General features: G+C 33.5%; 1 protein-coding gene across 3 annotated transcripts in view; it reads right to left on the minus strand.

The window, feature by feature from the left end:
• Positions 1–24,578, minus strand: part of LOC105342138 (allatostatin-A receptor) — a 43,725-nt gene extending 19,147 nt beyond the window's left edge. Inside the window, exons 1-2 of one of the 3 annotated variants that reach the window (XM_034456528.2) lie at positions 23,279–24,545; positions 9,953–10,003 (exon numbers count right to left, since the gene is read on the minus strand). The gene's annotated coding sequence lies outside the window, so the exon portion shown is untranslated. Of the gene's footprint in view, positions 1–9,952; positions 10,004–12,389; positions 12,476–23,278 lie in introns of those variants that run through there. The other 2 variants (XM_011449000.4, XM_011449029.4) reach the window with 2 other exon arrangements.
• Positions 24,579–25,311: the final 733 nt, after the last annotated feature.

The raw sequence follows: 25,311 nt of genomic DNA on the forward strand, positions 1-25,311 counted from the left end.
GTCATTTATATATTCTTGCGCGCGCACGTCAATGTGTGCGTTAAGGGTGGATGAGTTTGTCCGTGTGAAATTAACACACAATATATTTACACTTATTTCAACAAATATTAACAGTAGTTATCACTTAAGATCTATATATAAGTTTATGACATATAATGCGCTACATAGCGTACATTTTCTGACAGCGTTGTGTCAATTTCATTTCTTAGACAACAGTAGTCTGCTTTCTTTGATCACGCCTTGTTGACGTCGGGTAAGGGAAGAGTTGATTGCTTAGAGCTTGTAAATAGCATATAGAACCGTGTCTATTGCTGAAAGCTTGCTACTTTCGAAGTCATGCTCTCTCTTTATTGTCCCTGATACCGAAAGAAAAGTACATATGCAGATGTCAGAACAAATTAACAACTGCAGCTATTGACATGCTCAATTTGTACTTGATGAGCTTACCGCTTAGAAAAATACAGGAGTGACAGGTTTTAAAAAAAGCTATAAAGAAGAAATGACGCCCGTGGCCAGTCTAGCAAAGTCAAGATAGGGACAGTTTGATGTTGTTTATGGCCTTATCTCGCGGACTAAACGCGGGTAATTTTATTACGTTAGTACAATGAAGTTTTCGTGAAACAAATTAAATATGGATTAAAAGACAACTGGGGAAAATGAAAGCTGTATCATTTCGACATGAATACATAATGTACTTAACTATCCAAAATGAAATCGCTGTGCATGCTCATGCAGATAATGTGTTCATTCGTAATTTTAAATATAAAAATCCAATAAACGTTCCACAAACGTGTTATTTGATCAGCTGTATTGTTTTCAATTTTGTGCAACGGAAAGCATATTTTGAAGTTTCAAATCTGAGTATGAAATGTAAAATTCAATATTGTTGGAACGATATATAGCATTCAGCATACTTCACATCTGCAGCAATTTTAATTGCCATATTCATGCATACTGTTTTCTAGAGAGGAAATGAGCTCACCTCTGTTTCTGCTTCCTTTTTTAAAAAATAGGCCCATTATAAATATTCACTCAAGCAAGTCACATAAAAAAGTTTATTACCCCGAACCCTGACAGTAGATGGTGTTTGATTTCTTCCCCAATTATTTTGTTGATCCATTGTTTCACAACCTATCGAATTTTTTTTCTTCGGTTCCATAGTTTTTGGAGTTTTTTTTTTATGTCAGAAATCTGACGAATGTTTATTAGATTCGTGGATGTAAAAATTACTGAGATTGGATCAGAAATGATGGATTTACAAGTTTAACTCTTGCATTTATCACTGACATGCAGATCATCATTTACAACACGGGATATTGATAAAGTTCCAATACATGGCATAAAACGCTAATACAACTGATCACTCCAAATCTCCTGGTTTATCCAGCTCTCGACGATTCAGGTCACGCCGCATAATATGATACAAATTAATGTCCCAAACGAATTAACCAGGCTTTATACATTAGCCAAAACCAGCAATTTACCGGTTTAGTTTACTTGATGAAAGTGTATGATAATAACACTGAATTTATACATGGTGCTACGACCCCCCCCCCCCCCCCTAAAAAAATTTAAATAAAAAAAAACATTTGGAATGCGGACGGCCATTATCTATAGATATAGAAATCACAAACGTGTAAGAGTTATCTCTCTTTTTTGAATCAATGGTATTTAACAGGAATTTTATCACTGATAAGGTAACTGATAATGGTAGTCTACATAAATAAATATATGTCTAAACTATAGAGTCTTGATTAACATTTATAAAAAGCATATCATCTCACTTGTAAGATGGGAAACATGAAGAATATCGAACCGTTCTTTTTATTGCGGCCCGGTATAAACCAAAGTGGTTGGTATCGGCCCAAACCCGAATAGTGTGTTGTTTATAGATCGTATATCTACACGTAATTTTTCTCTTTCTTAGTCCGTCGTCAAGGGGCTGTTGAAGCCCTCAGATTCAAAATCGTAGATTTCCCATTACCTGCCGACGGGCCAGTAACATTTTTTCTCGCATGTGAAATTACGATAAATGTATTACTATATTATATGATTTTTTACATGAATATTTTATACTGAGGTGACCGCTGAATTTCTGTAAAAATATCTCGCAGAAAAAAATCCTAATTAAGAGTATTGATTAACTATAAAGTACATGCATATTATTTTAATTTCTGTTCTGGCCGATTTCAAGTCAACTCGTTTAAAAATTGTCTGAACCGTGTCCAAAACCCCTGCTGTGTTTGCAGTATGATTGTTTGACTTAAGTAGTATATTATTTTACGGTTTTTGTTTTATTCCAAACAAGACGAGCAAAAGCCGTAAATCTACTTGTAAACAACCTTTCCTCTTCTCTTTAAAAATGATGAATATGTCTATGTCAATGAATTAAAAGGTGTCATAAATCAAAGACATGATACAGGATCGCCCTTCTAATTCCGTTTCTTGAAATGGACTCAAGACAGAGCATTCAAATAATAGGCAAAGAATCAGCAATTATATCCAGTAACATATGAAAAGGAGGAAAAAATGGGTGTTGGAGGTCTCGAAGAAAGTAGACATTGGATCGATACGTTTCATCGAAGAAAAGGATTGATGCTCGGGAAAAGGCTTGGGAAATATCTTTAAAGAAAGATAATTAAATGAGACATTTGGATTTATGGTAATACTCTGCACTAAATAACTGGAAAGAATTAAAGGCCCTCCTCCCAGAGAAAAACATTAACATCCCTTTCTTTAAAGACATTGTAACAAGCTGTTAAAATAGAAATAGATAATAGCTAATTATGTGAACGGTGATTTCGCGTTCTGATTAAAAACAAAAAGTTAACTAGTAAGTGGATAGATATGTAAATTAAACGTTACAAAATGCACATGACTGTGCTATCGCTTTAATTTGCATGTTCATTTCGGTTGACGATTTTTAAACGATGTAATGTAGATTTTGTATCCGACATTGTATCATCGGAGTCCGTACCCCCCCCCCCCCCCCCAAAAAAAAAAATAGAAACAAAAAAAAACCAAATTTAAGAATATTCCGTCTCTCAACATGATCATCTTCATGATGCAAGCGCTTATTTCTTTTCGAACACCCCAGAGAAGGATTGCTTGTTGCGATTGTTGATCATTTAGCTGGAAAGGGCACCTGAAAAACGAAGATTAGTCGTTATCCATCCTTTAATTTTGACACGTTTATAAGTTTTAATAGGAGGTTTATTTCACCAACAACGCGCGCGTTTGTATGATAATAATCCATAAGTAGTATGTAATAAATTTCTGTGATTCTAAAGAGACGGATAGAGAGAGAGAGAGAAAGAAGCTATATTGCATTCGTTTTCGTCCAGCAGTAACATTTATAAGAAACATGACAACCGTGGGGCAATACGAGTAACTTTAAGTGTGTAATTATCAACAATTGGTATATTAGTTTGTCAAACACCTTAGTCGGTAATAGGGGTAATTATACTTTTCTCTGACAGCTTCTAGTACTGATAAGTCAGCATTCGATACTATCAGTTTTCGAACAACGGATGACTTTGTATGCAGGAAAAGCGTTATCTACATGAGTTTTATATCCTTTTACTGGTTTATATACGAATGATAAACCATATCTGATGAACACCAAGGCCGAAAATTGTTCATATCGAAAAGGACAATCAGTAGACATCATAAAAAGGCACTTAAAACTTCAGTGGATGCTTGATCGATCCGTTACAATTTCAAAATACAAGATATTTAACAGGAAAACTTGAGCAGAATCACGGTTATAAATTGGATTTTGAAGGTACGAGATCTTAAACAAATAAAAGATTTATTTGCATACAAATTACTACATTTTTCAATCACTTTCAGAAGTACATTTCCATTATAAAAGGGTTGTTGTATTGGGATCCCCCATTTTTTTATCGATTCAGTGGCACGCATCATAAAGGTCTGGATTTTTGTTTTTCAATAATCAAAAAAGAAACATTAACCCAACGTCCTACTCAGACATTTTGAAGAGACCACAAGTTGTATTTCTACACTATCAAGTAGTTTAACCGCAAAGAATTGAGAAATTATTAAGGTTGGTTTTATTCCATAATCTTTTTTGCTATTTATATTTTTCATCCCATTTGATTGTTAATTAGTGTTGTAGCTTCAATATAATTACAATCTTTGTTCTTCGTACTTCAGACGTTGGAGACTGGTACTTGAAGCTCTAGGCCAATGAACATCAATAAACAATTTTCACTTGTTGACCAGATCAGCTGATTTTGTGTTTGATCTTCGTTATGATTAGCTACAAAAATTGCGGAAAGTACTTGTTAGACACATTTTTACAAGAATAACTGATTTCAGACTTTAGGGGAATTCAATTTTTGGATCAATGTTGGTGATTTAGATCACTTTGTTTGTGATTCGCAGGCTTTTAGAAACACTTTTGGGAATAGCATGCCTGCAAGATAACAGTTTCCAGGTCGATCAAAGTTTTTTACCGTATCTGTGAATATTTTTAATGAAACGGGTGAAATAATTCTTTATACAGTGTATATGATGTGTACAAGTGTGCAATAACAATGCAAAGCTTATTTAACCCGATTATAAACAGAATCGTTTTCATTTCAAAATGACATTAACTTTTTCAGTCGATTAAATTAAAATTTTAAGATTTATATCTCGCACGTGTTGCGGTCAGAAACTTGAAACTTAAAAATCACACTGCCCATTAAAAATGTGCTTGTCATTGATCGGATGGTTTAAACAAAATGAAGTCGCATTTACACGTGTTGCAGAAATAAACCGAACCTTGAACAAAAAAAAAACCCACACAAATGTATGCTCGGAATAGCACATCGTCCACGTGACTCTGCACGGCGGCTATCAATTGACAAGTACATGTACACTGGGAAATAACCAGATGAAATGGGAATAGGCTGCTATCAATTGGACAGACTAGATGATGGATAGGAATCGACAGCTGGATGTTTCCTTGTCAAATCTTCTCTGTATCTACAACTGACCAATGAGGGGATAAGTTTTATATCTGGCTTCCGTAGCTGTTTGACAAGATGGTGAAATACACGCTGTTTCGACGGACATATCCTCTGAGTCTACCTGCGTGATCGACAATCCTTTGACACTGGGTTCTGATGGGAATGGGTATTGATCGGTCCCCTTTAAGTACATTCATTGATCATTATGCGATTCTTAGAAATTGCGTAAATGATTTGGATATTAATGCTCCTGTAATAATGTACAAACTCGTTGATCATTATCTTATCATTATCAAACTTATATCATGTTTTAGATGTCTTATTTTTGAAAACGATATTAACTTTTTATAACAGATAATGAATAATACCCAATTTTTACTTCGTATGAACATGGAAAGCTTTAATAAACATACACACATAAATGAAAGAAAAGCCGTTACTGAACTTATTTATTTTTTTAAGCCCTACCTTGGTGGTATCATATTACTTTTTCGAAACACAGTGCTCATTGATTTGTAACTTGATCAAATTTTGTTTTATTTTATTGCTCTTTGATACCCTTTAAGTTAAAAAAGTTCAACACGCGATCAAATCTACTTTTGATTTTGAAATTGATGAACATTTCCGAAAGAACTATAATTCAAATTATTGACCATGCGATTGCATAAATTTATGTTTACAATAACAGATGATCCAAAATCTCGCTGCTGTTTCGAATTCGCTCATGCGGTTTTAGGGCGGTATCAATTTCATAAATATTAAGTTGGCCACTGGCGCTTAATTTTACACGAGCAACACCTTTTTGCGTCCAAATTTAAAAAAAAAATGCTGCTGCGACCCATCATCATTTCACATGATCATCAATAATCTCGAATTATTTTATGAGTACCTGTTGACATACAATGTATGATTACTCTGCTGTGGGGTCTTTCGATAGGATCGCCTTATTGATCACAAATAAATGATAAATTTGAGCTGTTCTTAATAATTCATCTTACATTTTTTTTCGAGTGCATGTAGTACAAAATCACAACAGTATTCTATTTACCCTATAACTATAAGTGTAGCATATATGGACAGAAATTGAAACTTCAGTTTTTGAATACCGCTTTAGTTTTTTACAATACTGCATCTTTTTTATCAAACCTTGCAACAACAATTTCAGTTTGTCCAAGTCTTCAGCAAACTTAAATAATATACAAGGACTACCTTTATACAAGTTCCCGATGTGAAAGTAGTTATCTTAGAGCAAATGGTTCAAATGTTAATACATGTACCTTTGGAGACCATTACGTTAAGCTGTCGTTGTCGGTAATGGTAGATTGACGACCCGGTGACTATAACGCTGTTGCGAGGCATAAACACTATAATCGTTTAAATCGGTACAAATACATACATTATTCAAAGCAATATGAGATGTAGTTTTAAGAATATTACTTTGCTGCAAAAACATTAAACTATAATGATAAATCTGCTGTTAACTTCAATCTTTATGATTTAAAAAAAAGCCCTCATTACAAAAGTATTCTCTCTCTCTCTCTCTCTCTCTCTCTCTCTCTCTCTCCTCTCTCTCTCTCTCTCTCATGGAATACAGCTACCAAAAGTAGGTTTGACCATAAGGCAGTTTATTTTAGATTTACTCCAGTCCATGTCCGGAGAGGGTTTCTTTCTACTTTTGTTTTTGTTTTCTTTTTCAAATCTACATCTGATTCTTGTGCATATACGGGGGGAAACCAATTCATTACCAAACGAATGTGCATACGTTGATAATGTGTTCAAAGCGCTTAAAAGGAGTTACATTTGCAGATTTTCGTTTAATATATATAGAAACCAAACTTTCAATTGTTTTGATTCATGGTGATATGCTTACTTAACGCGGGTAACTTTATTGGTGATAGCATCATGTAACTTTAAAGCTGACATGCTCACGTAATACGGGTAACTTCGTAGCTGATATGCTCACGCACTACGGATAATTTGGATATTATTGGATAATAACGTGGAGTACTTTATTTCTTACTGATACCAAATCAATAAGATAATATGTAGATGTTCATGAAATTTCATATTCTAAAATGAACTTTTTCTCCTTTATGACCTATTTTATTACTTAACAAAAACGTAAAAAAAAAAATAATTTGACTTTTTAATTAAGTTGTCTGTTGCAGATTTTAATTAAGGAATAAAATAAGCCAGATAGGACATTTTTATCTCCATTCGCGATCTGTATTGCAATATATCGTAATTAATATATTTCTAATATACTAGTAAACACATGCTTGACAAATTCATATGATACTGAGCAGTACGCTGACTATCTACTATATCTATCAAGGCTTTATTAACCGATTTTTAGAAAGACCATTAGCCACCTTCTGTCACCATGAGAAGGTTTACGATTAAGATATTTCAACTTAATTAAACCTCAGTCTGAGGAATTCCTGATAAACAGAAACATGCATTACAAAAATGTCACTTTTGTATTTTTATTAAGTCATGAAAAGTTAAACACTGGGTTGATAATTGCAGCATCTTTATGAGGGTATTTAATTTTCAGACGTAATAAGACAATAAATTCGTTCATGCCACCGTTGTCTGAATTTACGAAAAGGAAAACCGGCTTGTTTTATTATAAATAGAAACAAAAAGAGCAAATCTAACCAAAAAGTTCCAGTATCATTGACCATCGTATTCAGATGATGTAAATAAAAGCCGAATCAATAGATTAAAGATTAAATTTAACCTTCCAGCTTAGATTTCTGATATGTAGTTATTTAACATAAACTTGTGCCTCTATGTCTGAATCTGATTTTAGTTATCCACCCCTAAGGTGTAGAAGAATCACGCCCAGGAAACTGGTTGCCTGCTGATCATATCACCGACTGGATCACTGTCTTACCGGCTTCCCTGTGTCATTCCATACTTTTGAACGAACGAACGACAAACAATTTTTGAGTGCATGTAAAGACTGTGGATAGAACCTCTTCCGAATTAAAGATTAAATACAAATCTTTTTAGTAAAATTTTGCTTAATGATTCTTTTCGTAATCCAAATAAATTAAAGAGAGTTGCAATTGTTTTTCAACAAGACACTATTCAATTTTTGGCAAAAGCGTGTACATTGTGGTAAGTGAATCAAGATCAAAGTTAATAAAGCAAATTCTATGTTAATTATTTATCACCTTAATGCACGTACCTTTATATTGAAACAACTGCTTCTCATTTTAAAATAAAAATCTCCATGAAAACATGGTTCTTGTAAAAATGTGGGCTTATAATTGAATATCAATAAGATTAAAACACTTAAAGGCTGACACGACTACAAAATAATTGACATCAATAATTCTATAAAAGAAAATAACACACAAGATTTGAAACCTCTTGTGATGCATCTTCCTCTATAAAATTTGAAATATTTCATCTACTAGAACTTTGAATAGCCTAACCAAGTTATCTTCTAAAACATGCCTCCTTAACACAAAATATGAATGCATTTGAGATTAAACATTTCCTTCACCTTGATCAGATGGTTAATCTTAGAGGAAGTGCCGTATTAAATTAAATCTTTACAACTTTCAATTTTCCTTACATTGCCAGCACTTTTTTGGCCACACAGAAGTAACAGTTCATTGGTAGTTTCGTTTAGATGTACATCTATCTAAAGGCGGAATCACAACTTTTACTTATTCAGTTCGAAGTCAATTTTTTTTGTGGTTATTCGGCTAAAAATCAACAGGTTGCAAACATGATCCTAGGGTGCAAAGTATTATGGGTTTTTTTTAAGCTTACCCTTGGAATTATTTAATTATTTAATTGTACGAGAATAATTTGATTCTCGAAAACGAAAAATCAGATGATTAAAATCGTAAAAGGAAATCAATATATGTTGAACCTGATGAAATGACAGTGCGTACAAGCACAACACATGTTAGGTTACTGTAGAATTGAAACGATTCATTACGATACAGAGATGTCCACTTTAATCATTTGCATGTTTACAAATATAAGGGTTGTTGGAAAGGTTTGCCATGGGTCTACAGCGACACAAATCATTGTCGTTGTTTTTTAACGAGGCTGAGAACAGAACGAGTACGCACGCTTTCGCGCAGCGTTTCATTTGTATTGTGACGTCATCTTTTTGCCTTGTTGACGCCATGGCGTGATAGTTTCAACTGCAGATATTCAACGAAATTTGTTGAAAATAGCTCGTTTGATGCGTAAAATTGATATTATATTGTGGATCAAACGTAAATGAGAGTTTTTTTATTTGACCATTTGATGCCTTTTAGCAATAATTTTAATATGTAGAACAGAAAAAGAACAGAAGTTTAAAAAATATGTGAAAAATATGCAAAATTGATACATCTTATGCAAAATCCCATAGGGTCCTATGTTAAAAATTAACAAACTTTGAGATGACCCCTTAAACAAACGGTAAATGTCTTCTTTTTTTATCTTAAAATAACAACTATATCAGTAGAAATTCATGTAAAAAATTTCATTAAAAAATCTAGGGCAGAACAAATTAGACCCGGCCTCGTTAAATTCAAAATCACATCTATTAACAATTTATTCTGAACAATACAATATTTGGTTGGACTTCATTTGTTATTATCGTAAGATAAACAAATCTTTGAAAACAAGCCATATTCACTGTACCTCTCAAAAACAAATGAAATGAAATTTGTTTAATTGTTGAAAACGATGGATTTCGAACCGGCGACTTCTGGGCGAGTTGACACTAGGGCGTGAAGCAATATCATTTGGATAACGAAAAAATGTGAATATCTTATTGATGCTTTTGTCACATAAGCCTCTTTGGTCAATTCCTGCTAATTCTCTGTGGGCGACGTGTCAAGGAAGTGATAACCGTGGAGTAATTACCTCACGTGGTTAGTTGTTGGGGTTTCACACTCAAAAACAACGTGTGCATAGCGTGTACATAATTCATATTAGTATCAAATAAAAGTACTTACCCTGATGATGACTGGTCTGTTAACTTGTAACTTTTCCTTTACGCAGGTTACCTATAAAGTGAGAAATCTCAAGATAATTAAGTGCCCAAGCTAGATTTAACCATAATTTCTTTTTAAAATAGCTATCAATAGATAACAAACAAAAATCAATTCCGTTCTCTCTCTCTTGTCAAAAATTCTCTTTTAAATTATATAATATTTTGATAAACAGATTCTTTCATATACAACAATTGGGAAAATAAAAGTACATGTACGTATAATCATTACAGCCGATCACATTTGTTTTATATGTGTGATTATATACTAGTACATGATGGATGTTTCATGATAAAATGTTTTACGTATTTGCGTCTCTGTCATTTATCTACATTATCTTAATGACTGGAAAAAACCCCCAACATTCACATTTTGGACCGAAGTAAAACTATTTGATATTCGCTGATAAGTACTATTGACGTGAGACTCGGATACTAGTATTTCAATGACAAATAGTGTTAACATTCTAAGTTCGCCAGGTTTAGGAAATTTGTGTTTGTCAAATACAGCTCACTTATTTGGGGGGAAAATAATAATGAGTCTTTGTTTTGGTGATATTTTAACTAAGACGTGTATCGAGTTTGTTTTTTCGTTCAAACATTTAATTACTTTTACATCAGTTTATTGCCAATTTTGTGGTTTTCCAAGTTGGAAAATACACTTTATCATCAAGATATGGATTAGTGCAATCTAACAGGAAGCGATCTACCAACTGCAGACTGCGCTCTTCAGTGGAAATTATCTCCGGTGACGATCTTTGAACGCATCAATCACAGGCATGGAGAGTTCGGAAACGAACACGATCTGTTAGCCGACGTGCGGCTGAAAGCTTATGTCACGTACTCTATACATGCATATTGCATGGCTCCAAGTTGATAATGACGAAAGACTGTCGTATCACGAAAGATAAATCTTGTGATGAAAAACAGATTTCTTCGTAAATACACTGAATAGGCGAATTCAAAAATGGCTCCATTTAGCATAATAATTCGCAATATAGCAGATCGTTGTCGTAATAGAAATAAAGAGTAAAATATGGAAATAAGATTGACTGACGAATTGTACAGTGGTAGCACGTACAGGAATCTATACGTGCTACGTATAGCAAGGAATCTTCGATCGAACGAATATAACAGTATCGGGCGTTAGTAGTTGACAGCCATAAATCACACGTATATTTATAATATATGTGAATGCATATCTAGTGAATAACCCTCTCCCTTCATGGTTCGCTGAAAAGTTATCAACGGAAAGCAGTCGTTGAATTGTACAAGCGAATTGTTCAAATCGCTGAAAGGTCTTAGAACCTTCAACCTTCTAAATTCAGTAAGATCATGCAAACATCATTGAGTGTAAGGGATGTCATAGCATTTGTACTTTGACAAGACTTTGCTTGGTTTATCATGTATTTAATTTTACAATTCGTTGGATTTCCTCTATTATCCAGATTATCTCAAAACAGACATTTTCTTACCAATGTCTTTTCATCTATAGGGTTAGTTGAACTACCCATATAGTACAAGCGATCCCGTTACGCACGTGAGAATAGAGAAGGTATATGAAACATTTATCAAGACACGTGCAGCGGTAATTCCGCGTGTGTGGTAAGGTGTTTTTCTATTCTGATTACAATACAAATGATGTAAAAATTCGCAAGTTAAATATCTTTTTATCTTAAAATACTTGCATCAAAATCAGAGTTACGGGGAAAGTATATCAGGAAGTCTTAGTCATAGAATTTCACTTCATTTTATTTTCACATTGCAGCTCTTTCGTTTTGTTGCAATATAAGATAAATTAGATGTTTTCTTGACTCCAAACAGACAAACAAATATGTTAAAACTTCTGGGATGCGATTCAAATCTGCCACGCGATACATATCTCTTCGCAAATAAAAAAAAAAAAGAAAATGTGTTTAACAACACGTTACACCAATATCTCATTCTAATTATCTTAACTACTGCCATAAATTACTCTTTTTAATATGGAAACCAGAACAATTTACGATCCTCTCCAATATAAATTTGTTAACTAAATCAACTCAGAAAAAAGGTATGTAGATTGTATGTTATAGAAGAAATGAAGGAATCTTTGACTGTAGGGAATTGCCTTTATCAGATTTGAATTACAGTTTCTATTGCCTATAGAACACTGCAATATTCCAGCTGCCAAGGTTAATTAGGTATTTTGTGGAGTTATTTATATAAACTAATCTCCCGTCTCCTAAACTCCTTACGAATGGGATAACACTTGAGATAAAATGCTAACTTTTTAATTGATTGAGGCCATTTAGTTAGTCGTTAAGTCAAACGATGATGCTCTAAAAATGAAATGTAGACATGGGAAGCTTATACACACAAAATACGCAAGGGATGTTGATAAGTTAAAAAAAATTACTTACGAATCGTCCTCTTTAGTTATCCTCAAGCAAAGCCAAATAAAGAAAATGCATTTTTTTAATCTGAAAGTGTGTATTTATACTTCTAGAAAATCTTGAGTTGGTTTATTACGCAACGTCGTAAATGTTTCCAGGGACAGCTTATCTGATTTTAGACTCTAATGATGTCATTAAACGAAATGTCATCTCAATGAGCAGTATTTAAACATGGATGAGCCTAATTAAGCCAAATGCAGGTATCATTTGTCGGTCAAGTTGCGTGACTGGGTATTGTAGAAAGTCCCCAAAACATCGTCAGAATTCTTTTTCCCAAATTGGTTTAAATTGTATACTGTAATAATATCCTATGTTCCGTAGCACGCTACATTTGTAAACTGTCAAAAAAAATTAGGAGCAGAGAAGATAGGAATCTGTTTCTCTGGAGTGAAGTGGCAGAATGGATAGTTGTCGATTCGATCTCTGTAAGAAGACCGAGATGTGTTTACTTGGATAGATAAAATAAAGAGGAATGATAGCGACAGTCTGTAATGTCTTTGTCCGAAGCTGTACCCGAGAAAAAGCATGGATAACATCTCCAAGAAAAAGCCATATTAACCACGGAGGAATAAGCACTGACTGGCGCTAATGCTCAGAACAAAAACTCATAACTCAATAGACACCGTTTTATTATTATGTTTTCTGAAAGTAATACGAAGAAAGAGCTCTTGGACTCCGTATCATGCAAAACTCTGCTGTTGGTGGTGTTTTTTATGATGTTTTATAATTACGTTAATGATCATTAACATGGTATGTGGTTTGTCCTTATCATTTCTTTTTCCGACTCGCTGAGTGTAATTACGATCCTTCATGAAATAATGTAGATCGGATTATTTAATCATAGTTTTATAATGAGCCTTATCAAACTGAAAACATCGTTATATACGAAAACAAACACAAAACAAACAGTTAACTCCACTTTTCATATGAAATAAGAAATAATAAGATACTGGTTTAGATTATGATATAATATGATTGGTATTGTTCAGAATCTAATTATTGCTACTACTTATTTTGTGACTGATTGCGCATTAGATTTTACCTTTAAGTTTTAAAAAAAAAATCATTACCAACTAGATCCGCCTAATGATCTGGCAAGCTCAAAGTTTAATTTTTCGTCTTTTTTCCCTTCATTTCTTACCTACAGTATCCTAGAATATATTCCTATTAAGATGTGTATTAAAACGTTTAAGAGCATGATTTCCGCGCCATCTCCAACGGCTTGTGTCGGGAACGGTCGACTAACTAACTTTACTGTTTGAGCAACTAATATGTACATATGTGAAAAAAAAATTCACAACGCTTGAGAAACCGACGAAGCAGTATTCGATCGGTACACTAACTTATCGGTTGTTATCTGGTCATGTTAGATTCGGTTTTGTAAACGTAAGCATAGTGTATGTAAAACTTACATATTTGTAGGGTTGGTTGGTCATGATCAAATTCATGAAATGATATTAAATTCTTATGTACAACCCCTTATTTTTTTTCATGAAATAAGAATCACGAAATAAGAAAAAAAAAAACGCGAAACAAATGCCATTGAGAAGGGTTTGGTTTTACATAGTAATTTTTTTTGGGGGGTTGGGGGGGGGGGGGGGGGGTGGGGTTGGAGTAAGATCTCATAAAGACCATAAATAGGACATTTTACACGTTTTGCCAAATAATTTTTTTCAGAACTGAATGTTGGGGCTCGTATTAAATTTGCTGATCTAGAAAAAGAGATCAAGGGGTCCAGAGATACTTTAAACATGATATTATGACAATAGCTAGGTTGTATTGCATAACAATTATGACAATTGAACGCCTGATTATTGTGGGGAACTTTTCTTCGCAAAAAAAAAAAAAACAAACAAACAAAAAAAACATAAAAAACAAAAATTTAAAACCTTACTTGAACATTTGGCGGAAATTTTTTAATATCCGGGTTGGTTCAAATGCACCAAGGAAGTAGAAATGTGAAGAAAAGAAACAGCCTACAAAACCCATGCAAAAAGTCTACTGAAGTCTGTTCCATCTCGAACATTTTCAAAAGAAACGCAAGCAAGCGATTAAAATGATAAATCTTTTGATTGTCCGTTACAGTTATGCGGTTAGGCGTAACTAAGGCTTTGGACACGTTTTGTTAATCAAACTTCAATTAGATCCAAGTTTCAGTATTTTTGAAAGGTTGTCATATCTTTTTCACATTGGTAAAGTATAACATTACATTGGTAATCTGCATTTTGACGAGCTTTGATAATGTGATGTTTTATTAAATTCAGAATCCACCCTCTTAAATAAAAATAACATGTACGTATTTTGAAATCGCTTGGATATTAGGGATATGGTTGTAAATGAAACCAAACACAAAAACTATAAGTAATTCTTCATCTTCGTTTAATCATAAGAATACAATAAAGCCCATTAGCATATTTTAAACTGCTTAGTACGTATAGAGTCTTTTTTTTAACCTCACACGAAGATTTTTGGTTTCAAAACGTCATCTTAGTTGCCAACTCTGCAACAAGATTAGTCTTTCATCTAAACTTTATGTGCTTTCAAAAATGTGTTCCAGACCTTTAAAGTGTGCGTACATAATGTATATCTTCTAACTTTACTTGCATTCGCCTTCATTCTTAGTAGCACTTGAACCAAATCTTTCAATCGTATTTAGGAGATCAGTTTTTGTGTCACGGTATTTCAGCATTCATTACTGAACTTAATGAATTTACTACATTCTAACGATGCTCATGACTTCGAAGTTAAAGCGTTATCTGACTAATGTGAACGTAAGTTTTTCATTTATTTGACAAGGCATTGCAAAACTTGGCAAATATTGTAAAGACGTCATCTACTGGATGGATACATTTCATGTAATTAGACGATTGACTATATTCAGCTATAATTTTTTCTCTCTGATTTTTGTAAACATACTTTTGTTTCCATAAGTTCCAATTCATCGTAGATGAGCAGCAGTCTGTATGTATTCTAGTAGTCTAACTGAAGAGTTCATCCTTGTTCTGGTAATTACATGTATGTCTGATCCTATACTTTCCTCAGACGACCTTGTGATGTAATTAACGAGGTATCAAATCAGAATTTTCATTTCCGAATAAATATCACGCAGGTCTATACAAGCTAATGACTGGCAGAGTTTGTAAATACAGATATCATTACAATGTACTTCCGATAGAAAATAACCAACTTGTTAGCATGAAAACATGCCATTCATAATAGTGTTGTTGGTGTTTTTGCAACAAAAACGATATTTCTCTCCCCACGTCCATTTCATTGCACTGTTGAATACATGTACAATGTAAGTGCATTGCTAGGGTACACCCTACGCCCGTTTTGAACTACGTATAACTGTCACAATCGTGAAGATTATCAGCAAGAAAGCAATGACTAAAGATAGAAATATAAAAGAAGATGGGCGAATAAGGCATACATACTGCCTATAACACCTCTAACATTTTTTTCAAAAGACTGGTTTCTAACGATGTATAAATCGCAAAATATGCCAAAAAACCCGACATGTAAACAGAATGTGCAGTAGTTAAACATGGATGAACATAATAAAGCCAAATGTAGGTATCATTTGTCGGTCATGTTGCATGACAAGGTATTGTTAAAAGGTCCAAAAATATCGTCAAAAACTTGCTTCTTATACTTTAAAGTTGTGCATCTCTAAGATATAAGAATATGGCCAGGTACATCTATATTTTAGTTACGTTCCATAAAATAAGGAGAGCTTGGTACTGCCTAGTCTTCAAATAAGAAAAACCTAACTAAGATTATATATATATATATATATATATATATATATATATATATATATATATATATATATATATATATATATATATATATATATATATATATATAATAAAAAATAACAGAAAGCCGATTCAAAACTCTACCGGTTTCATTAAATATATATATTTATTTATTATTAAAGATGATTGTTCATGGCATGCATGAGAACAATGCCTAGGCATCGGCGTGCTTGGAGCAGTCATTTGGCCATAATAGGTTATAATGAGCTTATCTTGAGCATAAACTTATAACGAAGAACCGATAAATTGCCTTGAGACATCTATTTCCTAGCACATAAAACTAAAGATGTCTTAAAATGGTATGTCGCACGCTGTTTTCCGTTATTTGGCCCGTTCCTCAAAACCGGAAAATCACCGATTCATGTAATGAACTATCCTTCGCAAATCACGATAGTTTTCTAAAGTAGTTTACAGCGGTGTATGTAAATAAAAATAGTTGAATTCGATTTGCCAGGAAACGGCGGTAATTATGGTATTTGTGTGGAAAGACGACAAATTATTACTCAACCTCCGAATGATTGATGGCGAAAACAAAACGAAAAGAATCCAAAATCGCTGGAACTAAACAGAGTTAATGGGGCAGGAAAATAATTATGGCATGGCCGTAATGTCTTTGATGGAAGCACGGGTATCAAAGGACAGGAAGTCGGACTCAACGATAAATATAAGGTTCCACCTCAAGTAAAAACAGAGTCAACATGAGAATAGTGGAACATGCTACGAAAATATCGCTTACATCTTCTACCAATCGATCAAAAATCAATGAACAGCGAGGTCTGTCGCCTGTTTGTTTCTTTTTAGTACATGTAAGACATGAAAACAAAATGGCAATTTCAATATATTGCATTTAAAAAACTGATGATGATTTTAACTATTATTTCACTGTATTTCTTAAACGTTTTGTTTTACTTCCCCCTTTTCCTAACTAAAGAACGATAAAATAAAACAAAGAATTCCTTAATGGTAACGATCTTTATCTTTTTTTTAAGAAGCACGAAAATATGAAGTCCCAGAGTGTAATAATGTCATCTAATGAGCACTACATCGGAGGCAGACGTCACTGACATTATCTAGAGACTCATATGAAGATTTCAGAAATCGGAGCAGGTCTTTTGGGAATGTTCAATGTGTAAGAGAATACGAACGTTTAGTGATGTATATCAACCCTATAGAGCTCTCGAGGATAACATATATCCCTTTATTAGCACTATCAAATCCTAAGGAAAATTTCTTTTTTATAACCTTGTCTTTATTTCAGTTTTGATAACATGAACATAATTTTATTTTTAAAGACATGAAAACAAGAGGATATCTATAAACAACCGATATTTGGCGGAAAATTATATTATAAATCGTTCGTGGCCTCGACAAGGTTAATCAAATGAAATGGAAGATAATAGAACTCATATCATCAGAGGCTACAGTATAGAACATCTAAATAAGAAATAAGGTATCAGAGTCGGCTCGTTCAGACGTTGTGATTTACTTTTAGGGTCATCAGCATGATTCGTTTGGATCTCCACTGCCATTTCCATCACAGTTACTCTTCTCGAGTTGTAAGTTTTTATTATATTCATTGGTTTGAAACAAATGAAATCAGAACACTGGTCCAATATCTTAAATTGTGTAGCACTGAGGAGACCAGACCCTGATAAATGGCACATCAGACCTTAATTTAATCTCCTTAAGTAATGACCTCCGAGAAGTTGAGTAAATACCAATAAACCCCCATAATCTAAATCCACAGGGGGTGTTCTTTTGAGAAATTGTATTTGTTTTCAATTAACAATGTTTTCCTTTCTTCAATGAAGAAAAAAAGCCACAATACTTGAAGGTGAAGAAAAATCTTGGTTTTTTTTCATGTTTTTTTTATTTATTTTTGTCAAGAGTCGCCCAGCGCTGACAGTTGCAAAGGAATGTGGTTTAGACTTATTTAAAGGCGCCAGATATCGATTACTGGTGTCTTTAGACGCCATCTGATCTCTTCTGTTCTCCAGCATCCGCCTCAAGGCATTGGAAAGCTGTTCAATCAAATCTACTGAATGAAAAGGGAATTAAAACCAAAAAAAAAACGTTTTTATTATTCACAGCCTCGAGTGAAGTGCAAGTATGTAGAGAAACTGAAGTCTTTAAAGTACAGAAAACAATCTATCAATTATTGAAACCCGCACCGATTAGATCAACAAGGATCTAATGGAGAGGTTGAAAGTGACTAAAGGTACAAAATGATCTTGTTTTGGGAAGAAAGTAATGCTACGGGACACTTTGTTGTGTATCAATTAACTTCATTCACGGAAAGAAAAAGTACAAATCGTCTCATAAAACCGTCATAAGTCTCAAAAGCTCTTGTTCAGTCCATTAACTTCTTTAAGAGATGTTGCATACTCGACAGAATGAGGGAATATTTTGTCAATGGTTCGAATTTAGGGAGGGATATTCTGATTATGTATTTTAGTTGTAATGTTGGCGCAACATGTCTGTAGTGAGCAAAGGACCATGTGAACTTTCATAGAAAATTAGTGTCTGTTATTTTATAAGATTCGCATGATTATGTACATATAATAGAATGTTTGATTTTTAATTAATACCATCAAAATATCCAAAATTTTAAAGAAAAGCTGTGTCTAACGTGAAAAAATTCCACTTAAGAGAAGAATAAGCCATAATATGGTGAATGAGTTTGTGCTATAAGTAATCAGAAGATAATATTACTTAGGAACCAAGAGTTGATAAATCACAAATCGATTTCATATAATGCAAACATGTTAAATAATAGCACAATTCTTGCAGGCAAAGAATTCCGGGAAATCTGGAGATGATGGTGTGAAAGGCATATCCTAACTAGCATTAAATCTCCGGTATAGCCAAACCAAATGAGCAGTGTATTGAACCCACGAAGGAATAAAGAACTATTATATTGAGAGGAAATCCAGCAAATATTGCTGATGATAGATAGAGGATGAAATCAAAATATGAAAGGATTACTACTGGTATCAATAGCAAACCGGAAACAATTCCATTTCGTTGTCGTGCAGTGCTCATGCTGTAATCCCATGATTAAAATTCCTCAGACCAGCAAAAGCATATATTTAATGCAAATTTCAAACAAAATGAAGAAAAAAAAACACCAGAGCCATCGCCAATCCAATCTTTTAATGTCTTATCGTACGTTAAAATACATTTCTAAAGTAAAAAAAAAAAAAAATCATTATCGTTTTACTTTGGTACATGCATTTGAAAGTTCTTAATTAATTACACATTTTCATTCAGTTTGCCAAACAGAAGAATTAAGGTCATTTCAGCCATCAAATTAAAATCTCTGTCCTTTTTTTTTTAATTCAAATGAGTTTTTCTTTCAAACAACAAAAACAACATTGAAAGAAAGGGAATTACTTGCTAAATCATCGGTTGAAAAAAAAAAGCGGCATCACATAGTCTGCATAAGTCAACCTTAATTGTTTTGAAATGAGTGGATTCCCTGATAAAAACAATTTAGCGGTTAATCTTGCACCAGCACATTAAAGAAGAAAAATGTCTAATTAAAGAAAGAACAAAAAAATTGTTACTTAAATCTCATCTTTTTATCAAGTAATAAGCACGCACAAAAGTTGAGCACAATTTCAACTGATCATGAGGGCGAACTGTGAAATAGGATGTATTTTGTGGTTTGCTTTGCTTGAGGCGTCAACGCTGGTAACCTATAAATCAGGAAAAGAAAGGGGAAACAAGACGAGTCTAAATTTTGCCTAATTGGCAATTTTACTTAATTTAGGCCCAGGAAAAGTGAGCAGTTCAGACTGAGTTTTGTCGAATTTTTTTTAATAAGGAAGATTGTCATTGCTGCTTCCCACCAGGAAAAATAGAAAAAAATGCAAGCGTAGAAAGCAATAATTGCTGCGTATAGAGTTTCTTCAAAGCCTTTTTTTAAAAATATTTTCAAGAGAATTCTGCTACCGAAGCAATCCTTTTAAAAAGCTTTTGATTTCGATTTGGTAAAAAAAATCACGTACATCGAAATATCAAATATTATTTACATATTGTGAAAATTCATCACTTTTGAATCACTCATTTTCCATCATTTTCCGGAGCATTTGTCATTCTTCGAGCCTGAATGTTTTTCATCTGCTAATATGATATATTGCGTTGGCATAATACTGATTGTTAAGCAAATTAAGGCAAAAAGATGATCAGCTACGGCGACTGATGAAGAGGTCGGTCCATTTACACTTTACCTTTAAGTATGTCGAATGATTATGCAATGTGTCTATATAGAGAATAAATCAGAAACTACCACCGCTGGCTTATGAAATTGTTTTCATTGCCACATGTAACTGATTAATGATCCTGTGGACAAAATTCAAAACACAGTGACCGATAACAAGTACCATTCCAAGTCCTAAGTTAAGTGGGCGAACAAGGCTACCGTCTGTGAGTGTGCATGAACACACAGTTTATAAAATATCATGTTTACTTAGCTTTCCAAGACTTGAGAGGCATATGACTGTTATTTTCCGAAAGAAAATCTCTACCCTCTTTATTTCTTTATCCACTTTTTGTCCATTTAAGAGAGGTTTACGGGATTGGGAAATTTTATGGAGTGATTGATAATAAAAGATACGAAAATCGTATTAATTCAAAGAAAATGTCATATTTAGTCAGATATATATATATATATATATATATATTTATATGTGTGTGTGTGTGTAACTTGGTTTTGTAATGAATATTCAATATAAAAAGCCCTTATATTCGTATCTGAGTTGCTTCCCGGTCACGTTTTCCAGCTGTGTGAACAAGGGTAAATACATGTATTGGTGCCTCGGTTTAAGAGTTCTGAAATACAACAATCTGATTTGTTTTTTAATTTTTCAATCGTTTGAAACAAATCTTTATCTGACAAAGCCTAGGTAAAGGAAAAATTGGTGATCCTATAAATATTCAGAATTTTTTAATTTCTCATTACATTCGTCGATTTATTGAAATCTATTAAAAGCGGGGTTTCTTATTGACTAAAATATATGTAACCTTAAACTAAAACTTGATATGAGATTATGAGTTCAGTCCACATCACTAGTCCTAAAGGATATCATATGCAGGGTTTTTTTCCCTCAAATTGATGGAAACTAGAGTTGAAAATGTGAATATTGAATATGCAGTCATTATCTGCAATGACTGCGTTTTAAGGACTTTGTTCTGGCGGAGCGGTAATCTCGCAAGAAAATCACGTCTTCCGTAATTTTCTCGTTGTTTACGATTTTGCGTTGTTCAAGCGCAAAGTTAAAAAGAAAAAATTACAGGATATCGACTTCCCGAAAGTAATCACAGACACGGCTAATAAAATTTGGCGATAAAAAGGGAACATAGATTCGATAATACACTACAAAGATCCGATTTGCAGCTGTCAATGTATTAGGTAAGAATATGGCGCATTATGGAGCTGGTAATTTGACGTCTTTGCAGGTCCATTCTGGAGTTCGTTCTATCCATTAGACTCCGTAGGTGGAATTATTATCCAATAATTGATTGAGGAACCTGGATAAACATTTTGGGATTATATCTGATATATAATTGTCCCTCCGTTAGTGCTTGGAAGGTGGCAGCATCCGTTTTCTTAATAAGAGATATAACAAATATTCTGTAGAAAGTTTATTCACCGGGCTACACATCGCGATTGTTATCAGAGAAGGAGAGAGGTGGTACATGTAGGTGTTCATGTATTTCAAAGCACTCTAGAGAAAAAAAACGAACAAAAACCATGAGTGTTATTCTAACACTATGGTATCACTGTCATTTGAAAACACTAATTGTGTTTTCAAAATCTAATCAAAATTTATCGAATCTGCTGCATCATCCCACGAAGTCTAATTACAAAGGTGAGATTTGTATTTAAAATAAAATCAATGATGAACCTCTGTTCTACACCAGTATAAAGTCATGACTCCATTATGTAATTTCAAGCCCTTGAAACATTTTGGAATCATTCCAATTGAAATCAAATATTTTTACATTATAAGCTTTACTCAATTTAAGCTCAGTCATGAGGTAATCTCTCTCTCTCTCTCTCTCTCTCTCTCTCTCTCTCTCTCTCTCATAAAATGAAATGAACCATGATTAATATACATGTACTTTTGAAGAGAGATACCACACCACAACACAGTTTCTTAACTATAAACCAAAGCGTTAATATAGAAATCTCTGGCGAATTAATGTAGAGTAGATATGGGTTTTTCTTTTTCAATTATAAAATGGAATTATTGAAAACATGATTGTACTGAATTATTTTACAAACCAGCATACATTTCAATTTTTTTACTCATTATTAGGATATTGTATAAATCAGTAAATTTAGATCATTCCATATTTTTTGAAAGATCTAATCTGTATATATGTCTATAAATACAGTACAATCTACCTGATGGAACTTTAAAATGAAGCCCGGAGACATTGTTTTTATAATTATATGTGAGGCGCCTTTTCTTGATAAAGAACTTTTTTTCTAAAGGACATTTTTTTAACATTATTAGTTTCCGCAAGTCTTAACCGGAGCATCACCCCTATACAAACAAACCCATGGCGAGAAAACAAACTACTCGAGTGAGAACCACCTTCAGATTTTGATTCTGTTTGGAATACAATGTCCCCACCGCTTGTGTTTGGTGAGAATTCTAGCTAGTAAGCAAATAATATCTCTCTTTGTAATGAACACAATTCAATCTACTTCTTTCCCCTGCAGAAGGTCACGTGATGCATTCAATATCGAAGTATTTGTACACTCTCATGAAGAAATGAAAGCACGATTATCTCGTGTTCGTTATCTCCATTTAATATAATATTAACAAGTCGGATGTTATTGGCTCGAAAATCGTCAGTAACAACCAATGTGTGAAAATACCACATTATTAAGAGCTGCAAAACACAAACAGGTACTATTCCTAGAAACTGGTAATCCTTTATTTAAACCAAAATATTAGTTAGGGCGAAATGAATATATAAAAAAAATCAAAATCGTATAAAGAGAATTTTTATGTAATATCTTACCTTCGGATTTTCCTACTATAGGATCTTGTCACAATGCCGATTTGTTTCGATTGATCTCCGCTCACAATAAGTTAGTGAAAGATTTTGTAAACCGAGAAAAAAATGAAGAGAGTTAATTTTGTCAGTCAGAGAACTACAGTGTGGACATCGTAGATCTCTTAGAACATTTCTCACATTCTAATCCGTTTTCCTTTACCACAAGCGGGTACAGAGTGCGCTAACTCTCGTCCATTGTATTTTTCTGAACGCCTCAAACAATTTGCTGCTGTTGAATTTCTGTTGCTTTTAACAAGAGTACGGCGCGAGGAATATACTACTTTTTAGTAAATTCCGTAAGTAAACTTACAATTATATAATTCAAACACAATCCAAGTCTTTCTAATATACACTTGTTTGCGGATTACCTCTAGATTTATCGATTCGCGGGTAAACGCTGAACCAATCGCATGTGCGAGCGGCCAAGAGTTTTGCCTTTATCACTTTCAAAGATTTTCTTGAGCAAAGATTCTCACCTTTTCTCTACAGAATGCGTCCGCTGAAATTAGGAAGAAAAGCTTTAAACACACAATATATATGATACCGTCGGTTTTCAGATATATTATGTAAATCACACTTATCCTCCTCCATTAGATACCTAACCGAAAATCTATCATGCTTGCTAATATTCAATCTCCAATGATGGCTCTGTCAAGTCGGAAGAGAGCCAATAACAATTATACTCAATGTACACATCTTCCGAAAGTGGTATCTATATCAGATTTTATCAGGCACAAGTCACATCATTGAGTGGAGTAAAATTTTGCTATTGGCCTCATATCTGGACGCTGAAAAGGACATCATCCTATATTAATTTGTAGGATTATTTTAGAGGAGAACGCAGTTGATTATCAGAACGTTGCAGGTTGTATTTCGATTATGTGTTCTTTGCAATGTCACATCAAAAGCTATTTTTCTCTAGCGCAGGGATACTTTTTTGTCTATGCAAGTGTCCTTGGAATGGTAATCAAATGTGTATCCTGTAAAGGCCATGGTCTTAAATCCATTGGATTTTAAAACCTTTATAATAACTACAAAAATCTGAATACACCGCACAGTTTCTTGTCCAAGATCAAAAAGAGTCTACATCGATCTTCATAGGTTGATTTCCTTTTAAGTTATTTCAGAATTCTGAACAATGAACATCCATTTCTACTTCGTTAATTGCTATCCTGCTTTTAATGCGCAAAGCTATTCCATGCACAGCCCCGGATATGTAACTTCACTCATGAAACATTTTCAAGGCAGTGACTACATTGTTAAAATCCATTGAAGGATAGATAAAAATTAAGTAAGATGGAAGTCGATATCCTTCGGGCAGACCTCAAATAAAATCATTCATGTATTCGATGTTGAGGAAATTTGATAAACGATGTTCGAGATTGTGCTTTAGGGCGCATCCTATGGAACTCGTGAAAGAACTTTTAACAAGGTTTTTTTAAGTGGGAAAATATATACAAAGGCATCTATTATAACGAATAGAAATTAGTAATGATATTTGAAATCATTAAATAGTCTATCTGATATGTCTTGTTATATATAATGCATTACATAACAATTATATAGTGATACATAATGCGTTGAATCTTGTGTTCCTTGTCAAAGTCTAAAATTAATTTCAACGAACTTCACGTATCAACCATACTGAGACCAATGGATCAACAGAAGAACAACTCTCTCTCTCTCTCTCTCTCTCTCTCTCTCTCTCTCTCTCTCTCTCTCTCTCTCTCTCTTTTAACCATACGTGTATTTAAATCGTAAAACATTATTATTGAATTATTCTTTTTGATGATATTTTCGTTGACGGGAACTAATACCAAAAAAAAAACTCACGTGATAAACTCGCTACTTTTTTCTGAAGATGCTTTTATGTTGACACTTGTTAAGGTCTTCCGTTTCCAACGGAAGACCTTACTATTATTCTGAAAAAATTTCAAATTTCTTATTATTTTTTTTTTTCTTCTAGACGCCAACTTTGATCCTTAATATCTCGCTCG

The sequence above is a fragment of the Magallana gigas genome, chromosome 7 (assembly GCF_963853765.1).
Source record: "Magallana gigas chromosome 7, xbMagGiga1.1, whole genome shotgun sequence".
NCBI classification, from domain to species: domain Eukaryota; kingdom Metazoa; phylum Mollusca; class Bivalvia; order Ostreida; family Ostreidae; genus Magallana; species Magallana gigas.